Source organism: Oculina patagonica, unplaced genomic scaffold (assembly GCF_052425735.1).
Source record: "Oculina patagonica isolate OP01 unplaced genomic scaffold, crgOcupat unplaced36, whole genome shotgun sequence".
NCBI classification, from domain to species: Eukaryota; Metazoa; Cnidaria; class Anthozoa; order Scleractinia; family Oculinidae; genus Oculina; species Oculina patagonica.
Window position 1 is genome coordinate 42,501 of NW_027558211.1, and position 7,553 is coordinate 50,053.

Below are 7,553 nucleotides of genomic sequence, written 5' to 3' on the forward strand. Positions count from 1 at the left end.
TATACCTTAGAATTACTTGAAGGTACTCGTTACCAATTTATTGTAAAGTGCATTTGAGCCAACCTTTGCTTGGAAATTGCGCTATATAAATGTTTATCATCATCATCATCATCATCATCATTATTTTGATATAACTATTAGTAGTCATAATAATCCTGCATAGATCATGTCATTCAGGAAAATTCCATTGCATTTAGTGGCACAGTCAAACACAAGATTTTATCGCACTTAAACGAAAGCTAATCTTTCATCCTCAGACAAAATCAGAAACAACCTTGAACAGATGAAAAGTGAGATAGGAAACATGAGCGACAAGGTGGACATTTTGATGGCACAAAGAGAAGAAATCAAGGATAAAGGTCGGTTCTAAATGGAAATCGGAAATAATTCTGGCACAGTTCAAAACAGATCTAGCGAAAGAAAAAGTTTTGCAAAGGTGAAAAGAACTGAAGAGGTAGTGATTTGGTGTAGTCCATTCTATGCTCAGCTTTGAGCTTATAAAATCTGCATTAAAATAATCGTGGTGTAGTTCTTTCAGTGAAAATTATAATGTTCCGTATCTTCCCTGGACTAACAACTCAATTTGTCTTCTCTGAATAGTTTGAATTCAAAATATCACTTTCTGTACCTAGCTAATCCCATGGCTTGTTTTGGTGGGCTCACTTTGCTCACATTGCTTATATTTTGTGACATCATGACAACTAGGTGCTGTAGATAATCTGATTAAAACATTAATAAAGTTTTGGTTTGATGGATTGACTTGAATGAATGTACAAAACTGATGTATAACACCTTATCTTTAGACGAAACCCGAGATAATTTAAAGCAGCTAAGAAGTGAAGTACGAAGCATCAGTGAGAAGTTGAATAGTCAAATGACACCAAAAGAAGAAACGAAGGAGGAAGGCATATGTTGAATTCCGCCTAATAAAGTGATTTCAGTGCAGCCTGCGACAAAGGCTATGTATAAAACAGAAGTGAAATAAAATGGTAATGATCAGATCAGCACGAAACTATTTTTTTATTTACCTTGATATAATCTTAATACAGTAGACTTCCGATTTCTGGAACCCTCTGTTTCTCGAAACTCCCGAATTCTCGAACCAATTTTCGTTTACCTTGGATAGTACTTCTCTGTATTTTTACCCCTGAATTCTCGAACCTCCCGATTTCACGAAGCAAACATGGCCTAATTTGCCTCCAAGCCCTTATCATACATGTCAGGTTTCATTGCTACCTTAGACTATGAGCGGTCCCCTATCCCCCACCCCCTCGAAAGCACGAAGAGAAAATTACCAATTATGCAAATCAGCGCTCCTCGATATTTCCCGCACTTCAACTTTCTTGTCGCATCAAAGAAAAACTTGGAATTTATAACCTGCCACCTGTTTGTGACAACGGAAAGTGTTTTTTACGCAAGATTGAAGAGGAAGCACAAGGAGCAAACATGATTACACGTATTGTGACGTGGAACGAATGCTAAATATTTTGACGCTTATTGTTATACAGTCAACTCTCGCCTTGCGGACACTCCGCTATTGCGGACACTCGCTATTACGGACAAAATCCAAATCCCCGGCGAAAGGGGTTTGACTGGAAATGACTCCCGCTATTACGGACTCTCGCTATAACGGACACAAAACGACGCCCCGAGCGTGTCCGCTATAACGAGAGTTGACTGTATACTTTAAATGTAATGTATTATAATATTTGTAGAAAGTTCAGGACTTTTGTTGTTTGTTACCTAAAAGTGTAAATTAAAAGGGGCCAATCACACAGAGTACCTGTTTATTTTCAGAGAACGGCAAGGACAAACTTGAGCAGATGAAAGGTGAAATTGGAAAGATCAGAGAAAAGTTGGACACTATAATGAACCAACTGTCTCCTGTAAAAAAGAAACCTACGATGGAAGGTATGATCTACTGCTATTTTTTGGGTGAATGTAGCCAAATGTTGTAGTAAAAAATTCATGAAAAACTGACTAGTTTTGTCTGGATGAAGGCATTTTGCATTGGTGACGATGACCTACGAGTTTTAACTGCGCCTTTCAAATTTAACAACATTCCTCACAAATGTATAACAAATGGTATTCGAGAAATTTCAAAAATTGTACTCTATAACTTTATCAATACAGTCAACTCTCGTTATAGCGGACACGCTCGGGGCGTCGTTTTGTGTCCGTTATAGCGAGAGTCCGTAATAGCGGGAGTCATTTCCAGTCAAACCCCTTTCGCCGGGGATTTGGATTTTGTCCGTAATAGCGAGTGTCCGCAATAGCGGAGTGTCCGCAAGGCGAGAGTTGACTGTAATAAAGCCCCAAAATTAGAGTTTATACTGAATGTTGCATCTATTAAAATTATCAGGATAGGTCACCGAGGCAAACTGTAAGATTACTGCTTGAATTCCACCATTCCTGTTCGAGCAATTATATGAATGCTTTTATTTCCGTTATGTCGCACGCGTGCGACCATAAAGGAATTTATATCCGTTTTGCTTAGGTGGCATATTTTCCGCACCTCACAGATTTCACCCTGTTAAATCCTTTGAAGCCTTTTTAAAGTTCATCTTGAAAACAGCTTATAGGATGCAGACAATATTTAAGTAAAAACCAAACAAGAAGAATGCATGTCAGTTGTTGCAGGCTAGGGAGCGAGCTAAGGTAGAGAAGATTAAAAAGAGAATGTCTTTCTGTTATTCCTGTTTTTCATATTTTCTTTGTCTTGCTAACTTTCCATTTGTCTTATGTTAAGAAATAACCGGATCTCAGGCCGTCTAAATTTATATTTCTGGATAGACAAGATACTTGAAGTGGCTTTCATCTATTTACTTTTAGATGTTTTTGATCCAACCGAGATTATTGATGGAATTCGTCAACTCTACAAACTCCGCGAGGGTTGGCTTGCTCCGTTTCCATGGTGTGAAGAATTTCACTTTCATCTTGATGATATTTTCACCAGACTTAAAGTAGTTACCAGGAAAAAAACGAGAGGAACAGCGACAACCAACACTATTAACATGTCTGAGATCTTCAAACCACATGAAGAATGTCCACAACCAAGAACAGTCTTAATTGAAGGAAAACCTGGTATGGGAAAGACAACATACTGCAAAAAGCTTGTATATGACTGGGCTACAGGAAAACAAGAAGCAGAGGATTGCTTTCCAAGGTTCGAAACAGTGTTGTTACTGAGGTGTCGTGATATGAAGTCTGACCTGTGGGAGGCCATTGATGATCAACTTCTGCCTCGAGATGTTAAAGAAGACGTCAGAGAAAGATTCTTTAACTTCATTCGCCAAAACCAGTCAAACGTATTGCTGATACTTGATGGATTAGATGAGGTTCCAGCGAATAAACTGCCAATGTTTTCAGAAATCATTCAGGGCAGAGTACTTTCAAAATGTCGATTGGTTGCTACGGCACGGCACGAGGCTGGAATGAAGGTAAGAATACACTGTGACACCCTGCTGGAGATCGAAGGATTTACTGAAGAAGATGCACGGAAGTTTATCGTAAAGTACTTCAAAACTACGCAGTCTTTGGCCGTCGAGCTCTATCGCAAGCTAATAAACGATAAAAACCTAAAAGAAATGGCAGCAAATCCTCTGAACACTGCACTTCTTTGCCTTGTTTGCGAAGAATTTCAGGGCGTTTTTCCAGAAAGTAGAGCTAAACTATACCTGGAAATAGTACAGTGTGTCTTGAGACGATACATACAGAAGAAAGAATTATCAGAAAACAACGAGGATCTCATTGAAGCTCACAAAACTCAGTTGAAACACCTTGAAGTGTCTGCATGAGGGCAACTTGGACTTTGAGGAAAGTGAGCTTGGAAGCCATTCAGCTGACTTACCTGGATTCGGATTTCTGTCAGTTCAGCCAGGATGCAGCAAACTAAGACCGCAACGACGTTACAGCTTTCTGCACAAGAGTTTCCAAGAATTCTTTGCAGCATTTTATCTGTGTTGTCAGCTTCTCGACAAAGAAATCAGTGCTGACAGCATAGCGACTGACGGAAGATACTACCATGAACTGAAAGAGGTGCTTAAATTCACATGTGGCATGATAGCGGCACGTTGCGAGGAAACAACAGCAGCTCTTGTCAAGAGTATAACGACACAAGTGAACCATGAAGATGACAATTACTGCTTTTATGTTTTATTGGAGTGTATTAGAGAATGTAGAAAAGAAAACAGCAATTTTCACATAAAATTGGCACGTGTGTTTGGGTCATTTCTTACACTTCAAACTCTCACTGTAGAAGTGAGGTTAAGTGAGGCTGACGTTGTTGTTCTTGCTGAAGCACTTAAAGTGAATACAAATCTGACACGGTTGGATTTGAAAAATTACATTCATGATGATGTTGCTGCTGATCTAGCAGAAGCTCTCAGAGGGAATACAACTATGAGACAGTTGGATTTGGCTGACAATCTGGTTAGTGACCTATGCGCTGTTGGTCTAGCTAATGCACTTAGAGGGAACACAACTCTGACACGGTTGGATTTGTCTAAAAATCACATTCATGACCAGGGTGCTGCTAGTCTAGCAGAAGCTCTCATAGGGAATACAACTATGCGATGGTTGGATTTGGCTGACAATCTGATTAGTGACCTATGCGCTGTTGGTCTAGCTAATGCACTTAGAGGGAACACAACTCTGACACGGTTGGATTTGTCTAAAAATCACATTCATGACCAGGGTGCTGCTAGTCTAGCAGAAGCTCTCATAGGGAATACAACTATGCGATGGTTGGATTTGGCTGACAATCTGATTAGTGACCGATGCGCTGTTGGTTTAGCTGAAGCACTTAAAGGGAACACAACTTTGACACGTTTGGATTTGTCTAAAAATCACATTCATGACCAGGGCGCTGCTGATCTAGCAGAAGCTCTCAAAGGGAACACAACTATGAGACGGTTGGATTTGGCTGACAATCTGATTAGTGACCTAGGCGCTGTTGGTTTAGGTGAAGCACTTAGAGGGAACACAACGCTGACACGTTTGGATTTGTCTAAAAATCACATTCATGACCAGGGTGCTGCTAGTCTAGCAGAAGCTCTCAAAGGGAACACAACTATGAGACGGTTGGATTTGGCTGATAATAGGATTGGTGACCATGGTGCTACTGGTTTAGCTGAAGCACTAAAGTTGAATATATCTCTGACAGAGTTGGATTTGTCTGGTAATCAGATAGGTGAAGCGGCAATTAGTGAACTCCGCCACTTGGAACATGGCTATCGGTCTTTCGCGCTTGAACAGGACTCTGACTCTGACTCTGACTCAAAGTAAAGCAATCAGGGACTTTAATTTTAGTGTTCATAAAGAACTCTTGTCACGTGGAATATAAAGCTTTTCTCTCTTGTGTGAAACCAACACTATGTTTTTGGAATTTAGATAACATAAATTGAGCCACTTGCTTTCCTTCTTACCACTAGAAAGTGCAAGAAAAATATTCTGATCGATTAAACATCTCAAAATTTACTCATTTTCTCAATAAGTGCACAATAAATATATTAAATTACATTGGGAGAAATAAATAGCTTTCATCGAATTAAGATTTCGTTTTTACGACTAATTTTCATAGGAGTATTGTAGTTGGGCTTAATTTCACCCTGTGGATCGACTAGTCAGTTCTCATAAACTCCCAAGGGAATACTCTTCGCTGTGGGTGATGAATACGTCCCGCATGAACACTTGCGGTTTGATGGCGAGTGTTTGCAATAATAAGCTGTCAACACTTAGAAAGAAGGGTTTCAATTTTGAGTCGAGAAAAGAACAACTACCGTAAGACCATTGCGCGTGTTTTCGATGAAAAATACTTTCTGGCTTACTATCGACTGGTCTCGGCAAAAGCTTACTTTTTTGCGTCGTTATCTGAGCTTTTTTTTTTTAACTGAATTTCAATATTTATTGCGAAACAGGACTTGCCTTGACATGCAGGTAATCTTTTGATTAACACTTTATTACGTGTCATTCACGGGTCGTATCAGTTCGAGAGTATTGGACATGGACGAGCTGAAACGCGAGCCGCGTAGTCTATTTATAATTTTGTAAGTCTAAGCAGGAATTTGGACAGGGAAATTCCCAGCCAGCCGATAATCACGGTTACATCTTCATTTAGTGCGTTTTATGTACTTGCCATCCTGGCTTTTGTTCGTCGCTTATGAAAGTAGGCTTGTCGCGAGGTCTACTAACAGATAGGTTTTTTAACTGTACCGCAACGTGCCTCTGTTAAAATTTAAATAAACGAGAAACTTCAAGCAGTTTATAACCGTGCACTTAATGGCACGGCGCCACACAGTAAAAAATATTTAGAAAAGCAGTCACTTGAGAAACACACAAGTCGTGTTTGCGTGAGTCACGAAGTGTGCGTAAGATGAATTTCCTTCATCACGTCATCTTTTGCCTGGCCGGATAAATTCCTGCTTACGCATTTAAATATTTATTTTGTTCCGAATGTTGAGAAAAGCAAACCGAGACCAGTTCGTGATTGGCATTAAAAAGAAGTCTATTTCACGCCAAAATAAAGAGTAGCCTAAGGCCATGCCACTGTATTTCTCCGTTTAGCGTCGTCCGACGATCTTTTGCAAGTATAAATAGAGCATATCTAACTGTGCGATTCAGCAGGTAATTCCCCTGGCGCGATGACGTATTTCCCGTGCCTTGACACATTCTTGCTGGGCTTGCAATTTTCGTTTCGATTCCCAAAACAAAAATTGGAATATCCAGAAAACAAGTCGTTGTTTTGCAATATTCAACACATTCCGGGTAAATTGTACGACTTGTACTCGCTCCGAGCCAAACGCGTGAATCACAAAAAAAGGATTTCACACAAACAGAGCGCAGAGTACAGTCAACTCTCGTTATAGCGGACACGCTCGGGGCGTCGTTTTGTGTCCGTTATAGCGAGAGTCCGTAATAGCGGGAGTCATTTCCAGTCAAACCCCTTTCGCCGGGGATTTGGATTTTGTCCTTAATAGCGAGTGTCCGCAATAGCGGAGTGTCCGCAAGGCGAGAGTTGACTGTATTCGCAAATATTTAAAATAAGAGAATGATTAGCTACATAGCTACACGCGAGCGATCGCGTGGGTCTGACGTAGTGGTAGTTCTAAATAGCTTGGACATAGTGGACGAGTGGACTTTCGTTTCGCTATGTGATTATTCAGCCCTCTCTTCTGGTAAAACACTCGAATGAAACAAAGTTATGCATTTCACACTAGACAGAGAGCAGAGTGTTCATGTTAAACGAGTGATCGCTAGTAAATATCAAATCTTGCGTGACCGTGACAAAGGAGCCGGCTGGGCCGCGTGGGTCTGGAACGATTTACCGACAAAAAAACTACAAAAAAAAACTACAAAAAAAAGACAAAAAATGCCAGCCAGATTATGAACCGGCTGCGCACGGTTAATAACGCGAGCCGATAATGACGGACGGTCTGTCCTGTGTCTAGATAGGAATTTGACAAGGGAAATTGTCAGCCAGCCGATAATCAGGAAAATCAATCAACTGATAACCTTTCTGTTGAAGCAACTTTACGATCGGTTTTTCAGATGTT

General features: G+C 40.3%; 1 pseudogene across 1 annotated transcript in view; it reads left to right on the forward strand.

Annotated features, from left to right (window-relative positions):
- LOC144640575 (uncharacterized) overlaps positions 1–5,427 on the forward strand; it is a 6,252-nt pseudogene extending 825 nt beyond the window's left edge. The window contains exons 2-6 of the transcript XR_013568411.1: positions 258–359; positions 804–905; positions 1,358–1,461; positions 1,764–1,911; positions 2,833–5,427. The product of XR_013568411.1 is annotated as an uncharacterized LOC144640575 (transcript). The remainder of the gene's footprint in view (positions 1–257; positions 360–803; positions 906–1,357; positions 1,462–1,763; positions 1,912–2,832) is intronic.
- Positions 5,428–7,553: the final 2,126 nt, after the last annotated feature.